This window comes from Mauremys mutica, chromosome 1 (assembly GCF_020497125.1).
Source record: "Mauremys mutica isolate MM-2020 ecotype Southern chromosome 1, ASM2049712v1, whole genome shotgun sequence".
Taxonomy (NCBI): Eukaryota; Metazoa; Chordata; order Testudines; family Geoemydidae; genus Mauremys; species Mauremys mutica.
The window spans coordinates 96,976,184-96,993,739 of record NC_059072.1 but is presented as its reverse complement, the minus strand read 5'-3'; the positions used below and the strand labels follow the sequence as shown (position 1 = coordinate 96,993,739).

Sequence of the window (17,556 nt, the reverse complement as noted above, 5' to 3'; positions counted from 1 at the left end):
AAGTTTTAGGTACCTTAGAAAATCACTGGGATTCACAAAGCCTCAGTTAGGCACACAGGCGCCCTATGCAATGAGTGGGGAGAGATAGGAGCCTCAGAATGGGATTCACAAAAGCCAGCATGCTAGGTGGCTCCCTGCCTAAACTTGCCAATGAGAGATGGCCAAGTAAGTGGTGTGTCCTAAACCAGACCCCTCTCAGTGAGTTTGGCATCTGTCTCTGCTTGGGATTCTCAGCTGCAAACCCTCTCTTGGTAACAGGTTTCAGAGTGGTAGCCATGTTAGTCTGTATCAGCAAAAAGAACGAGGAGTCCTTGTGGCACCTTAGAGACTAAGGACAGGTCTTCACTACCCGCCGGATCAGTGGGTAGGGATCGATCTATCAGTATATGAAGCATTTTTGAATCCTTTGGATGAAAGGTGAGTGGAAGATATTTGTACTAGTTAGTCTAATAATTTTCTCTATTAGCCACAGGAGCGTTTAAACAAGTATGCAACAAAGTCACTATCATAAACAATCTTAGAGGGAGATTCTGCGAGCACATATTACCAGGCATGGTGCTTTCTACTCTGAGTACCCCCATGGAAGTCAGTGGGACTATTTACAGTAGTAAGTGTGCTCTCAGTATTAAGAACCTGATTCTTACCTCCACTAAGACCCCTTTATACCACTCTGGCAGTGTACAAGGGCCTTCAAGTGAGTGTGAATGTAATTTATGCCCACTTTACAGCTCCTTTACATTGCTAGAATTGTGTAAAAGGGACTTAGTGTAAATGAGAATCAGACCCCGTGTGTTTTCAGGATCAGGCACTTATTCTGAACACACACATTTTTACCTGATTACAGGCAGTACAAAGCTCATGCTCCAATACATCTGTTAGTCTTTAAGGTGTGACAGGACTCATTGTTGCTTTTTACAGATCCAGACTAACACAGCTACCCCTCTGATAATTATTCCTACTATTACAATTGTAACAATTGCCACCTGGGGAACTTCCTAGAGCGGGATTAGAGGAAGAAATTATCTTTTTATGGTAATGGATAGAACCTGCATGTACAGGGGCATCTGAAAGGCGTCTGCCCCTTTTGTATGAAATTACAGGTGGTTCTTTACATGCCTCTGATAAATTATGTTCTCAAGTCCGGATGTGCTGATGCCTGTGTATAATCTTATTAAATTTCCTTTGAACAAGTAGAAAAAATATTAACCAAAGGCACAAAGGACACTTACTGTGCTCAGTCTTATCTTTGCAGCTCAACAGGTCAGGTCTCTCAATCTCCAGAACCTCTTCTTTTGGTCTCACTGACTGGAGCTTCAGCCTCCTCCTTCAACAGAAAATGTTTACTCGCTCTTAGCAATCAGATTCTCAAGGGCAACTTCTTCTCACTCACAGTGACTGGGAATACGGTAAACTAACCAACGAAAGCTGACAGTGAGCAAGTGATTATTTCCATCAGGAGGGTTCCGTATAGCGTTGGAGATAAAGCATTCTCACTTTAACATCTGTAAGCAAAAAATCCACTCTAGCTTTATCAACATAGCGTTTGAATCTTTCCACAGGATGGATACTGTGCAAAGAGAGGATAGCCTCAATATACTGTAACCAGCTCTATCACATTAGCCACTCTCCACTTGGTGTTTGCTCTGCAGTATTGTTTACTATTTAGCCTCACATATGTGGTCACTACGGCGTGGTCAGGGCCTGATGCAGCAAACGACTTAAACACATGTGTGACTTTAAGCATGCAAGCAGTGCCATTGACTTCAATGAGAATACGGTCATGCTCACGTACCTTGAGGAATCAGGACCTACGTGTTTTGCAGACAAGTTTGACAAATGAGCCCCAGTTATGAAGCGTTTACAGTCTATGGCACCAATCATGCAAATGCTTATGCACATGAATGGGCCCATTGACTCAGAGGTACTACTCATAAGCACAAGATTACTCATATGCAGACATATCTCAGAGGATCAGGGTCTCAATCCTTGTTTTGAACTGTACTATACTGGACCGTATTCACTGGTGCCTTTAGAAACTGTGTCAGCACTTTGCGGCAGAGACTCTGCTATTTGCTCTGCACTTTTCCCCAGGAAACATCTATGATACTGTATCAATAACCATTTATAATGAGATACTAAACTTATCTCTGGGCATAAACTGCATGCACTAAAATGCAAATGGCAGAAGTAGGCAGGGCATGTGGGGGCAACTGGAGTCACCACTGCACAGAGCCTCCCATCCACCCCATCTCGAGGGATGAGTTTTAACATACAGGCCCCGCACAGGCTATTTCAGCCACCTGGGTGGCATGCCTCGGGCAGAGTGATTATGGAGCTGATCCATCTCCTGGGCAAGAGGATTCCTCCCTCTCTGCTCATCTCATCTCCCTTTTCATCTCTCCAGCCACCCAGGCTGGGCAATGGGGCCCAAAATACAAGTCTTCTTGGGACAATACAATAGAAACACTGAAAACTATCCACTAAAGCAGTGTCATTATCCACAGCCCCAGAGCCTGGCTCCAGCGGGGCTCCCTGGGAAGTGTGATGTCAGGAAATCCTGCCTTCTGGGACGTTCCAGCAAAGCGGGAACCCACCAGTGTGGTCAGAGGACCTGACATGAAACGAAAGGGAGGTTCTCAATGGTTCACATGCAGGACAGCACCCTCAACCTGACTTGTGGGGGACAATTCTGCACATTGTATTACAGGAAATGGAATTTGCTGTTCTTATTTGCAGGTCACCTTTAAACAATTGCTTGCGATCCATGCAAGCCTCCCATCAACATGCCATGATCAGCCTGGTCTATCGGACCCACAGCTGCTCCTCTTCTTTGCCGGGGCATAATCATTCATGAATCTAAAAGAGTTTTTGCATGAAATCATCTCAGCTAATAAAATACAACAGATCAGCCTAATCTCCTGACTTCAAGAAGTAATTTAGAGCACTGATTCCATCAGAATGAGGAAGGGAGATAGAAAGACTTGGGCGGGATGGCCAACTGGGTAATGAATTTTTGTAATGTATTTGTTGAGAAAGTACTGAGGTGAGAGAGGCTGTTTATACTGTTGTGGATTTTTTCTCCTTCTCATTAGCTATGGACAAGCTGCTGCCTGAGATTTCATACAGGAAGGAGTTTTAGGAATCTACATATTCTTGGCTATGTTTGCTGCCCTCGGTCTGTGCCAGAACTCCTACTGAATGTTAAATCTCTAATCAAACTATGCATTTCTAAAGCACCTATTGCCGTAGTATTGAAACAACATTGGGTAGTTACTGCCAACTCGTTCTTTTTAAACAAGTACAAAGTACATGGACGCCATATTGAAACACTATACTAAGTTAGACTGGAGACACACTGCAAACATGCACGACTTGTTTCATCCCAAAGGATGGGGGAGCTTGTGCAGTCTAACCCATTGTAGAGTTTTGGAGCCTAAACATCTTGGTCGTTAAGCTTCAGGACTAGGACTCAAGAGAGCTGAGTTTCATCCCAGTTCAGCCACTGATTCCCAGTGTGATTTTGTGCAAGTCACTTAATTTCTCTGTGCTTCAGTTTCCCACGCTGTAATATGGGGATAACATTTCCTTTCTTCCAGCCGTTGTCTTGTCTGCGTAGATGGTAACCTCTTCAGGACAGGGGCTGTCTCTTACTATGTGTTTGTACAGCACCCAGCACAATGGGGCCCTGTGTAACCCAGGGAGTTCCTCATTGCCAACTATCAGAGGGTACACCCCACCATAACTCACATCTGACCTGACACACTCATTGTCCCAACACACTGTGGCCATAATCTGTATCTAAAAGGGTTAAGTAAGGTGTCATATGCAAACCAGTAACACACTGGTCATTAATATTATTGCATGGTGTATGTACGGGGAGGGGGGGGATAAAGAATTCATATAAAGAATTATAGATGTGTATTGGAAACATATCCTTAAAAGGTATTTTGCAAGTACTGCATAAGCCCAGCCTGTCCTAGACATAGGAATGTTACTTGTTTTGCCTGTTTTCCTATTTCTTCAGTGTCTATAAACTGAGCCAGGTAGCACTGCAGAGGGCAGTGAAAACTACATCTATGTAGAAGGTAAACAAAGCCATCAAGCTCAAAGAGCAGAGGGGAAGAGGGCTGAACGATCATAATGGGGAATGGATCCTGCACCCTCAGGAAGCCTTCCTGGCTTTTTAAACAGAGAAAAGAGACTATGGGAAATAAAAGCAAAGGCCATAAGCCATTTTAGCATCCATCAGCTAGGGGACAAAGGGTGAGCAGTGCCCTATGAGTGGATGAGAAGTGGATCCTCTTGGCCAGAAAACCCAGAGTAGATGGAAATGACTATAGGTGAGAAGCCTGCACAGACAACAATTATAAAGTTCAGTTTTAGAGTTCAGAGCCACAAGAAAGCTCATTTTGTTCTGTGTACCTTGTAACCACATCTGTTGTCTTCTCTTTTTACTTATCTGTTCTTTGTTAATAAACTTACTCTTGTTTGATTACAATATGGTCTCAGGGCTGTGTATTAAACAGAAAGACTGGTGGTGTCACCTTGCAAGGAACAACCAGGCTGGTGGAGGCCAGAGTGAGGCTATGCTGCTGGTGTCAGGGCTGTGAGCCAGAGGTGCACAGCACAGAAGTTACAGGGCAGGTGGTGACAGAACCTCTGGCTGGTCTCAGTAAAACCCAGAAGCATCAGACCCTGGTCTCGGTTGCATCCTAGAAGCAGCACTTAATGTACGAGAAACTTCCATTGACTTTAATAGGTGCTGCACACCCACAACTGACAATGTGATTGGGTCCTTTATGGTTCCCACTAAATTCATACACAATATATTTTTCCAGAAGTTTAGTCAATGTCAGTTAAAAAGGACTTTCATTCTGGGGCAATCAGGAGGAAGATCGTAAATCTTTGGAGTTCATAGGATCTCCTGTGTCCATGCAGTACAGTCCCACCCTTTTAAAATAATGTATATAAGAAATGTGTGAGATTCTCTCACTCCACTTATATTCTTCCTCTGTTAGGCGAAACAGGAGCTCTGGAGGAGCTGTGACTTAGGGAGTGTCTCTGAGTCACAATTCCTTGCCAGGGCAGTTCCCGGGGCATCAGTGCTACATGCCACCTGTTTCTGAGAGGGAGCTTTCAGTCTAGCTCTGTGAGAGCTGTCTCACTTAAACAAAACGCAGACACTCACGGTAGGAAGGCACAATCCAACATGAGACAGAACTAGGGTCCCAATTCCTTAAATCAAGGAATTCTCCACTTGGTTTTCTTGGGGACCACACGTACAGTAGAACCTCAATTTTACAAACACCAGTCTTATGACTGACCAGTGATCTGAACCATTCTTCCCAAAGAAAGGGGAGGAGGGCAGAAAAAAATCACATAAGGAAAATGATGTGGCTGAAGAACCAGTTGACATCTCTTCACATTCTGGTGCCTTCCGTGCATTGGGCATGGTTTAGGAGAGGTTTGAATGATGAGGAGAAAGTGAGGCAGTGCACCATTCTGCAATGTATGCAACATATCTACTGTAATTTTGAGAGGTTACATTTTATGAATGTTTCAATTTTAGGAATGTCTCAGTCCCCAGTTAGTTCATAACAAAGGGGTTCTACTGTATTCCTATATCCCTGATAGGAAAGTTACGGTGCAATTAGTGGCAAATTGGTTATTTCAGGATATTCCACCCCCTCCTCCTGGACAAGTAGAAACTATATCTTGGGCAGTGGGTCTCAAACTTTTTTACTGGCGACTCCTTTCACATCTCCAGCCTCTGAGTGCAACCCCCCTAATAAATTAAACACTCTGTTTAATATATTTATCACCATTATAAATGCTGGAAGCAAGCGGAGTTTGGGGTGGAAGTTGACAGCTCATGGCCCCCCATGTAATGACCTTATGACCCCCTGAGGGGTCCCGACCCCCCAGTTTGAGAACCCCTGGTCTTGGGTGTTTTGGGAATCATTTACTTTTAGTTCCTACTACACTCTCAGCCAAACAGCCATTGAGCCTGTGTGCACAGCTCCCTCTGCTGGCTATCGGCATGATGTGCCTCCTCACCTGTGGCCCCTACACATCCGTGCATCGAGTGGGTAGCTATAAATGAATTAGCATCAGCACAGTTACTTGAATTTTGTTTTAATTAATCCCAGACTGAGCAGCAAATGAACCACTAAGCGGAAGGAGAGAGAGGGAGGCAGCAAGAGCTGAGGAGTGTGATGGCTCATGGATAAAACTCCCTGATTGAAGGGGAGATGTGGGCAATGTGCCAAGAGAAGTTTAGCTTCTGATGAGGGGCTTGCAACTATTAAAATCCCTGCTCCCCACTTCTCCTGGCTGGCACTGCCAGGAATGCCAGCCATCAGCCACTGCACAAGACAGCCAAATCTTTTCCAAAGCGACTGACTGCGATGTCACAACGAACTACGACTGAAGTGGGGAAACAGGCAGCAGGAGCAGCTTGAAGGCTTTAAAAGACAAAGATCCCAACCGCATGTTAATGTCCCTCCCTAGTAATAAAGAATGATTGGGGAGGGGGGGAAGGAATGCAGGATTTTAAAACCTGACAGAGCATGAACAGAGGGCCAGATACCCCAGCTCATCAGAGCCACATCCCACCAGGGACAGGATGAAAAAATAATGGGATGTTATTGACACATGGATGTCTGCATCTACTGGTGTCACTTCTCCTATATTTAGAGTGCAAGCTCTTTGGGACAGGGGTTGTCTTTTTGTCCAGTGCCTAGCACAATAGTCCATAACTGGGATGCTTAGGCACTATGATTATACGAAGAATAAATACACCTCTACCCCGATATAACGCTGTTCTCGGGAGCCAAAAAATCTTACCGTGTTATAGGTGAAACCGCGTTATATTGAACTTGCTTTGATCTGCCCGAGTGCACTTGAAACGCTACAGCAGCACAGCTGTAGCACTTTGGTTTAGACATAACCTATGCTGACGGGACAGGAGGTGTTCTCCCATCAGTGTAGGTAATCCACCTACTCAAGAGGCAGTAAGGTCGATGGAAGAATTCTTCCGTCAACATAGCACTGTCTACATGGGGACTTAGATCAGCTTAACTACGTTGCTCAGTGATATGGATTTTTCACACCACTGAGTGATGTAGCTGGGTCAATCTAATTTTCTAGAGTATACCAGCCAAATACAACATAAACACTGAGTCCAAAGTATATGTCACCAGAAGCCCTGAGCTCAAAACACAACCTTAGAAAATGTACAGCTTAGATGCACTTCATGCTTTCTCATACTTGGGTACCAATGAAAAGCAGACACTGACAGCCTGATACTGCTGCCTCTGTAATCAATGGAGCTTTTCCATTGACTTTAATGGGAGCCGGATTGGGTCCTGAGTGCTCAGTGTTTCAGTTTTATTTAACAATGTGAGTGAAAATGTCTTCTTCAGCTAGCAGTCGGGATGCTTTGATTCAACATATTAATTCAAATTCCTTTTATTGTCTTTGGAGGCAGAGCTCTGTAGATTTAGTAGAAATTATAGATAAGGAATTTTATGAGAGGGAGAGGAAGGAGGTTAGCCTTATTGAATGTGTTACTATTGATAGCCAAGTGAGAGATTATCTCTATTGCTAATAGAGCATTGATTTAGAGCTCATGGATTTTGGAACTGAAAATATGAGTTGGTTCTCTGTTACTCACCTGTAACCTAACAGAGTGAGTCAAATACATGCTTTTGAAGTAGGAGAAGGTGGGCAATTAGGACCAAATCCTAATCTGATCTAATCTACATCATCCTGGTATCGAAATGCAAACCCAAATTACAAAAGAATTCATAAACATTGCACTGCATTCTCCCCTCTGCCTTGTAACATGTCAAGCAAATGTGGAGGGTAATTTTTAAAAATTATTTGCGATCCACAGGGAAGTGATTGTAGAAAAGCTAGTGTTAAATTTTGCCTACCTTCGCAGAGCAGAGATGGACATTGCTGCATGGTCCCAGGACCAAATTAAGACACAGGCAGGTGCCTAGGGCCTTAGCTCTGATTTGATGACATTAGAATCTCCACTTTCATGTAGAAAACAGGTTTCTGGGCCTCCTGGTTGTGAAGAGAAACTTGAAAAGGCAAGCTGAGTGTAACTGATGCAGTGATGTCTGCCTGAGTCTGCAGACAGCCTCCAGTAGAGGGAGAATCCGCATCTAGAGCTGGTTGGGAAATTATTTTTTTCCCCCACAAAAAATAAAGATGAACATGAAAAAGACTTTGTTTGGGTCAAAAATTTTCTTTGAAAATTTTCAGGTGTTCTCAGACATCTGAAAATTTCTCAGTTTTAAGCAAGTGAAAACTGAACATTTAAAATTTTAGGGCTTTCGGACAATTCTTTTAATTTTTGGCAACCTAAAACCAAACCATTGCTGGTCTTCAGGTTTTCATTTTTCACACACTTCTCCCCCAACCCCTTTTATTTATTTGTTTGTTTATTTATTTTTATGAAAACAGACGTTTTCTGTGAAAATTTCCATTTTGTCAAAAAAAAAAAAACCACAACCAATTTTCCATCAAAAGAACATTTGGACAGAACATTTCCCTCCAGTTCTAGCAGCAGCCACTAGAGCTGTGTGGTCCCCCCCCACCACCAGTAGCACAGACCAGGACTCAAAGGGAACCTAGCTACCAATACTGACAGACATGAAGGAGCCATTGTCACCACGGGAGTTCCATGTGAGGGTGTGGCTAGGGCCCTCAAAATGCCTAATCTGGCCCTGCATGGTCCAGCTGTCCTGTACGCCGTGGCCACAGAGCCTAGCTATTTCCCAGCTGCCTCCCTGTGTCCCCACAGGGGGGACAACAGAAACCTTCTATGGTTGGCCAGCATGGTTCCTTGCTCACACGCAGAGTCACAGATCTGGGCACTGGGTGTGTGCAATCTCTCCCTTACTTAGGGACGGGTGATGGTTTCCTCCTGGGCTGTCAGTCCTCTAAAGAGACTGAATAGGCCACCGAGCCCAACCAAGGGGTCACTCAATCAACAGCGCCAAAACGGAGCTATCAACCAGGAGTGTGGTTTGAGGCCTTCAGGCTGAAGAACACTCTTTCCTCCATATCAGATGAGGGAGGACATAGGCCCTGCAGTACCCCTTTGTGCCTTCCCCCTGACTGACAGGGTACCTATTTGGGGAATCCAGTCCTCCTCCTGCTTTCTCTTCCCACCCACCACAGTAGCACCATGGCATTTACTGAAGTCACATGGTTTCAGTAACCCCTGGGAGCTCTTAAGAGACAAAGAGAAGGGCCTGAGACCCACAGAACAGGCTTCTCTGGGCTGTGGAGGATGGAGGGCACATGCAGATGAGTTACTCTTAAGTCACTCAATTGGCTCTGTTGTGGAGCAAGCTCTTTCCCCTTCCATATTAGCCTGACCCACCCTCACGACCCAGTCGGCATATGACCATGTAACTAAGTACAGTATCATAGTGCATATGTACAGGCAACCTTAATTCTGGTATTTCCCAACTTTCCAGTGCTTGATTTTTCAGCCTTAGTTTATAATGTTCTTTGAAGGTAGTTGTCTTGTATGTCATCTTATAGATAAAATGCAAATGGTGTACTTGATGCAAGGACAGAGGAGCCACAGCTAAAGCATCACTGCTTTTGTTTTGTAGACAGCTGGGGGGAAAAGCCATGATGCCTACGCAACTTCATAGCCCGGGTCGGGCAGCTGGTTCATCAGGGTGAAGCTCCTGAAGTGTATAAAGGAAACTAATTTAAATCACTTCTGCTCTTAGAGAAATGGGGGCGGGTTGACTCCTGCTCAGAATGTGTTTTCATGTTTAGAATGTGTGATGGCAGTCCTCTTGGCTGACATGCCAAGGAACTGAAGCAGGGACCTCCAGAGCTAAAAGCGTGAGCAGCTGTAGCTTGAACTCTTCAGCCACGGCTTTTTAGCTGCAGCTGTAACAGACTCACCTCCTCTGCGGAGCAGGTGCAGCACAGAACACGTAACACACAACCACCAATGGATCACAGATGCACCTACCTAAACTTTAAGTGTATGGGAAATTAAATGAATGCAAATATTGCAAAACATAATCAACCAACAGAAGTGAAAACCCAAGTCTGCCCTTTAATCAAGATCCTCCATACCCAGTGTAACGAGTCGGACTCACCCCCGCGGCGCCTCCTGCTGGTGACTCCGGGAATTAGCTCTGTTCCAGCGTTCAGAGCGCCCTCTGCAGGCTGGTGATCCACCTGTCTTCAGGCCCCCGTGTCCCTCCCTGGACCCGGTGCCCTTTCACATGGGGTGCTGCCCCCTAGCAGTAACCCCTTTCTCACTGGGTCTCCCCTCCTTGGGGAACCCCCACTCTCTAGCCCCACCTTGCCTCAGTATGTGGCTACTATCAGTCATTGTCTAGCCCCACACCCTGGGGCAGACTGCAGTATCAGCCTATTCATCACAGGCAAGGAGGGTTTGGACCTGCTGCTTTGTCCTACCCCTGGGCTGCCCTCTGCAACCCACAGTACCTTTGGCCCTTTGCTAGGCCGCAGCCTGGGGCTTTCTAGCCTGGAGCTTCCCAGCTCCTCAGCCTTTTCCCCAGCCCTGCTTCACTCAGGTATTCAGCCTCAAGCTAAGCAGCCAGGCCCATCCCTCTCTGAAGGCAGAGAGAGACTGTCTGGCTTCTCGCTTCCCTGCCTTCTTATAAGGCTCTGTTCCTCAGTTTGGGGCGTGGCCCCCAGCTGCAGCCACTTTCCCAATCAGCCCAGCCTAGAGCAGCAGCTCTCAAGCCCTGCCAGGCCACTTTTTAAACCCCTTCGGGCAGGAGCAGGGTCCACCCTGCTACACCCAGCCAGACCATTCATACCCACTCAACAGACCCATGTGCTTCTTCATATTTAAATGGATAAGTTGCCCGTATCCCAAGGAGTGGTGACATGCTGCTTCCAGTCAGTGATCCTCTGAGCCACAAGAGCCCCTCCTGCCCCTGCCATTTCAAGCATGTGATCTGTCTCCCTCGGGAGATAAGACAAGGAAGTTGCTTAATGGGCCCCCCATGGGATATTACAGGGAGGTGCAGGAGTGAGGGAAAACATCAGCACATAATTCATCATCAGGCAGAAGGGGAGAAAAAAAGAAAAGCATCTTCTCCCTAGAGTGGACTAAATAGGAGATCCGGCTGGAACCCATCAAAGAAAACAAAACATGGAGAATCTAGGAATACTGTGCACTTCACATTCTTCTGAACATCTCTAGGGAGAGGCTGGAGGGATTAGAACTTCCTAAAGGAGGAAGAGGGGAGCTGTTTTATGAAGAGAGCAACAGAGAGATGCATATTCTCCCCAGCAAGGGACAGGAGTCTCCTTTGGTTTGTTTGTGTGTCTTTCTGATCCGCTACAATTTATTTAATTTCCATTTAAAGACATAAAGTTCTCTCCCAAGTTGTGTAGGAAGGTAGTGGATTGCTTTCTTATTGTGGCAGTTTGCCAGCTGGTCAGCCTGACATAACTTTCCCTGGCAGAGACTGAAATGTTGATGCATTATCTACATTTGGAAGTGACATTTTTCTCCAGCTTTCATAAGCAGAACTAATGGAATCACTAAAGTGCAATCTCTTTGGTTTCTTCTTGGAATTTCAGCTGAGTTTTAGTACTTCTGAAAGTGAAGCCTCGACAGCACTGGCGGCTGCCATCTGTAGTGTGGATAAGCCCTATGCAAAACCAAATCACGTGGGGCTGTGCCAGTGCACCTCACTCTTGACCCAGCAGTGTTTCCTGGTATTCAGGTCTGGAACCCCAGACAGCTCTGCCAAAGCACCTCACTCCTGCCCTGCAGCATCCCCAGAAATCCCAGGCCTGGATCCCACCCCACGGCTCTGTCACTGTATCTCCCATTCCTAACCTTGCAGCGCCCCTTGCTGTTACAAGTCTTAGACAGCCACCACATGACTCTGCCAAAGCATCTCAAGCCTCCCTTGCAGTACTCCCTGCTATTTCTGGCCGAGACCTACAGGTGAACTTGGACAATACAGATTACCCCTGACTTGCAGCACACCCTGCTATTCCAGTGTAGGGTCTCTCCACTCCAGCGACAGCCATTGATGCTTAACTGGTGCTCTAGAAACTAAGATGAGAACGTTCAACTCATTACATTTGTGACATAAGTAGAATTTGAATCCATTATTCTACAGATAATAAGAAAGCATGAATTAGCTGCCATCCTTTTGAGAAAGGCAATTCGCTACCACATGGTGCTTTGGAAAGGGCTGGATGTCCGCAAGCACCAAGACAAACATCAACGTCAGAGTTTTACATGCTGTAAAATTATTTTAAAGTGCTCCAGTTGCATCTCAGAGCATCGAGACGCTGGAGGGTAAAGAGATCAGGACAGTCCCCATCTCCTGTTGTACCTTCTACAGCCAGCAATCTGAAAAGGGCCATGTATACAGGAGTTCAATTACTATTATCTGACTGAAGTGCTGACTCTTCACTAGCCCTCCCATTCTCTCAGTTCTTGTATGTCCTGCAAAATTGCAAAAGCTGGTGTGCGAGGATCAGGATTGTTCTGCCATTTTCGTGGCAGGTGAATCAGACTCTAGGTTTCACATTATGCCAAGGAGCTACAGGAGAATATCACATGGACATCAAGGGAATCCAGAATTGCACCTACCCAGCTGCTTGAGGGATCCCCCTCTCTCCCTGTGCCATCCAGCTGCAGTGTAGCCATTCCAGCTGTAGCTCACTCAGTTTAAAATGGAGGCAGCTGAAGCAAGGCACTATCACACCCCGGTTTGTTTGAAACAGCCCAGATGTTGCTCTATAGGGCATATGGCACAGTCCACCAATTCTCTCCAGCTTTGGTGGGAAGAGAGGGGAAAGCAGTGAAGTTTAAGTCATGTGAGAGAGGGATCTTCTCTCTTGCTTGGTCACTTCTAGCCATGGGGGGTTAGAAGATATTGGATTTGTCATTGGTAAGAAGCGAATTTTAAATACTTGACAAGGGTATGTAGCTATCTGTCCATCCATCTACACACTTACATAGCTTTCCTCACCACAGTACCTGAGACAAGATCCCGGAACTATGCTCTTTTACTTTTTGTATAAATCAGAAGGAGGAAATAAAAACATTGCATATTAGCAAGGCCCTCAGATCTCACGCAGACATCAAAGGGAACATATGGTTCTCCACCCCCACAAAATCTCTCTGGAATATCAAAAGGATGCCATCTCTTCCTCACCCCCACCCATCCCCAGATTTCACATGAATATCAGGAGGCTCTTATGCCTCTGGATCTCATGCAAATAAGAGAAACATCTCATAGCCTAGGATCTTATGTGAATATATCAGAAGGAGCCTTGCACACCTGGATCACACATGATTATCAAACAGATATTCCCCTCCTCCTCCCCCAGTCACATGCTGCTATCAGAGGTACATCCCTGCCCCCTTCACTCCTCCCCCACGTGAATCCCTCTGATTTCATATGGATATCAGAAAGTGTCCTATACTTCTGGAACTCATATGGCCCCTGGAAGGCTTCCCATCCTCAAAATCTCAAGCTTATAACAGAGAAAAATCAAATCTTTAGTCAGAGGGAGCCTGAGGCATGGATCACAAATGGATATAGAAGAGGCTATCCCATGGATTTCACAAAGTCACCAGCGTGATTCCTCTAGATCTCAGTGAGCAGATGCAGTCTCCTGAACATCACATGATTCTGCTTGGAACTCACATGACTGTCATAGGCATACCCCACTCCACCCCCAAATCTCCATACCAGAGCTTACCAGCAAGCCTGTAAAATGCACCCTGCCTTGACTTCTCCCTGTCTCCAGTGATTGTCAATATACCCTTTGTGCTGAGTTTTACAACCTCTCCAAAGCCCAGGTTCTCTCTGAACTCATAAAGGCTAAGGTAAACATGGGTGACACTCAAAATTACTTCATCTAATACTGCAGAGTCCTTTCTTTTCAGCTAAATCCTTCCTGTAGCATGTACCATTCTACCAACCCCAGAAGCCCATTCTGAAGTCACAGACATAGTCACACATTAACAATCTATAAATAGAACAAGCACTGTTTGCTCAATCAGTTAGACTCACTAGCACCTTTACAAGGGATTAACCCTCATAAAGAGTGCACCAATAAGAATAGGTTTGGGCAGGCATTCGGTGACAGGGAGGAGAGCAGAATTTATTTGCCACGGTGTTTGCCCAGCCCTGTGTAAAATAACAATGGTTGGAAAGAAATGGAATATACCAAGTGCTAGCTCAGCTCGGATGTAAATGGACAAAGCTGGGTGGTGGTATACTTTGGATTTGATGCTAACTTTTGACACAGCCTTCAGCTTATCTGGCAGTGGTGACAGAAGTTGAAGGTCACACAATGGCTGCTCTGTTTGCCTTCACGGTTGCTTAACAACCAGTACCTAAATTATTGCTTGAGAAAATCTAGCGCATGAAAGATGCAGCATAAACCAAATCCTTACATGGTAAGTGAGCAGGTTCTGAACAGCTGCCTAAAGTGCTGGGAAGACCATGGTTGAGAGATCCATTTCTCTGGCACAATGGAAATTTCTGCCATAAGGGTAAAGCTCATCAGTGTGGGAGGTTCTAAGGGCCATCACAAACCTCACCCTCCTCCACTCCCAGTGCAAGGCGCATGTCTTCAACCTGCCTCTCTAACACAAACACACAGCAGCACGCACATAAAAAAAAATCCTAGCACACCAAAACATTTCCCTGCATGTACAATTCTCCCCCTGGGGAGAGGATGAAACACACATGACAGACGTGAGTCATGTTGCTTAATGCCCGATAGAAAGCGCTCAGAGGCTACAGTGATGAGGGAGATTTATGAACTGGAGTAGAATAGACTTTTTTATTGTGTCTGTACTAGAGCAGTGCAAATAACAGGTGTTTTGGTTCACTGGCAAGTCCAAAAAACTGTGGTGGGGAGGGTCATTTTGGGTCAAACTGAAAATGAAATGTTTTGAGATTTTTGGTGAATCAAAAAGTTGAAAATAAAATTCATTTCAGGTTAAACAAAATGTTTGGCTTCGACAATACCGAAACATTTCATTTTGATTTTGAGCATTTGAAAATGTTTCTGATGTTTTTAAAGGAAATTTTGAAATGAAAAGTTGTGTCAAAACAAACAATTAAAACTTTACATTTCAAAAATATCAAAATGAAATGTTGCCATTTTTTCAGAATTTTTTCAGTTTTTTTTATTTGTAACAAATAATTTGACGAAACTGACGCGAACGCCAAGACATTTCAGCCACTGAACCTTTTTGCCAAGAAAAAGGGTTGGACAAAATTGTAGCCTAGCTCTGCTCTGTAAAGCCCCTAGCAGAATGGGGCCCTGATCTTTGATTGATACTCATCAGTGATGCTGCAATACAAATAATAACAATGAGAACACAGCACAATGGGTCTGGTGGATGCAGGGGCGGCTCTAGCCATTTCGCCGCCCCAAGCACGGTCGCCGGTCCCGCGGCTCTGGTGGACCTCCCGCAGACGTGCCTGCGGATGCTCCACCGAAGCCGCGGGACCAGCAGACCCTCCGCAGGCACGCCTGTGGGAGGTCCAACGGAGCCATCTGCTGCCCTCCAGGCGACCAGCAGAGCGCCTCTCGCGGCATGCCGCCCCAAGCACGTGCTTGGCGTGCTGGAGCCTAGAACCACCCCTGGGTGGATGGAGGGGCTGAATGTCCTCTCCACATCTGGGTGATGCAGCATTGCTCCAGGACACGGAAAGCTCATTTGCTTGCATAACTAAAACACATTTATTTCCTACCAACCTGAGGCCACACAGTTTAGTCTCCTGAGTACTGAAATGCTTTAGTCTATCTAAAGTCTTTGGGCTTAATACAGGGGTATCCAGGTGAAACTTAATTGCCCTGTCCTAGATGATTTAATCATGCCTTCTGGCCTTAAACTTTATGACACTATGAAATAATAAGTTAGAGGTGATATGCTACCTATTTGATTCTGTTATCAATCCCCTGGGCCATTACCTTCAAGGATTCCATTGTTACCATACATAGAGCCTCCATATCATAACAAAAGACAGATGTGTGTTCTCCATACTACTTCAAGGAGAGCTTGTGTTAATCACATATGTTCTTGTTTATATAACTTTGCATTTACCTAACAGCACAAAAACCAGACCCATCTTCTATCTGCAGCAGGCAGCTCTGTGTTCTGATCAGCATTCAAAGCCTTGCACTGCCACGGAAAGGGTGGCCCTTTGAACTCTCCAACTATACCCACCCATACATAACAACAGCAGCTGTGCAGCATAAAAAGACACCTGGACTCAAGCAGCAGGTTAAATAAAGTTGCATAGATTTCTACTGGTTTTTTTCCCCAGTGGAAAACATTCATAAAGTTTTTAGGAAAAAAAAAACCTCCTCAGCATTACAAAGGGCGAGAATAAATTCAACTTGAACTGAAATTGTTAGAGCCCATCACCAAACTGTATAATCAACGTCCTAGACTCAAACTATTTGCTCTTCTCTCTCTTCCAATCCCTTTGTTGTTGTTACTATTTATTTATTTATTTATTTACTCACTCACTTCCTTACCGTGGAACAATAGCTCTCTGAGTCCATTTCACCTCAAGGACAGGTGATGCCATCTCCAACGTCTGTCGATGATCATTGTGTCATAAAATAAAACATCATAAATGTCATCAGTTCAAACCCACAGAGCCTCTTTATTAACATTTCTAATGTATGGGCTTGTTGGGATAGCTACAGAGACAACAGGGCCAATACAGCTAAGGTTAAAAGAAATCTAGAAGGCTGGTCACAAGGGCTTTCTGTTCGGATTGTTGCCAGCTGTTGAGCTTTGAGAAGATGATTGCGACTGTCACTGGGGAGACTGTCAGACTCCAGTAAGGTGTAAAGGATGGAAGACAACCTACAAGGAGGTGATGCTTCAGAGGTGACATCGACAATTTACAGCTGCTCTGCATCTAGCAAATGGCTTGTGCCTGTGTGCCAGTGCCTTCGAGTGGCTAGAACAGCTCCTGATTGCTGACCAGGCTCAAGCTTTGGAGTTGCTAGCCATGAGGTCCATTCCCAGTGACAGCTGGCCATTCTGACTGTAGCCTGGTCTACACTAGGTGTTTAAACCGGTTTTAGGAGCGCAAAACCGATTTAACGCCACAACCGTCCACACTAGGAGGCACCATATATCGATTTTAATGGCTCTTTAAACCGGTTTCTGTACTCCTCCCTAACGAGAGGAGTAACGCTAGTATCGGTATTAAAATATCGGATTAGGGTTAGTGTGGACGCTGATCGACGGCATTGGCCTCCAGGAGCTATCCCACAGTGCACCAGTGACCGCTCTGGACAGCATTCTGAATTCGGATGCACTGGCCAGGTAGACAGGAAAAGCCCCGCGAACTTTTGAAATTCATTTCCTGCTTCCCCAGCGTGGAGATCTCATCTCATCAGCACAGGTGACCACGCACAGCTCATCAGCACAGTTAACAATGCAGTCTCCTGAGAATCGTAAAAGAGCCCCAGCATGGACTGCACGGGAGGTACTGGATCTGATCGCTATCTGGGGAGAGG

General features: G+C 45.4%; 1 long non-coding RNA gene across 1 annotated transcript in view; it reads right to left on the bottom strand.

Annotated features, from left to right (window-relative positions):
• Window positions 1-16,615, bottom strand: part of LOC123371380 — a 44,474-nt gene extending 27,859 nt beyond the window's left edge. Inside the window, exons 1-2 of the long non-coding RNA XR_006579781.1 lie at window positions 16,558-16,615; window positions 1,230-1,324 (exon numbers count right to left, since the gene is read on the bottom strand). This is a non-coding gene — a long non-coding RNA (uncharacterized LOC123371380). The remainder of the gene's footprint in view (window positions 1-1,229; window positions 1,325-16,557) is intronic.
• Between the last annotated feature and the right edge of the window lie 941 nt (window positions 16,616-17,556).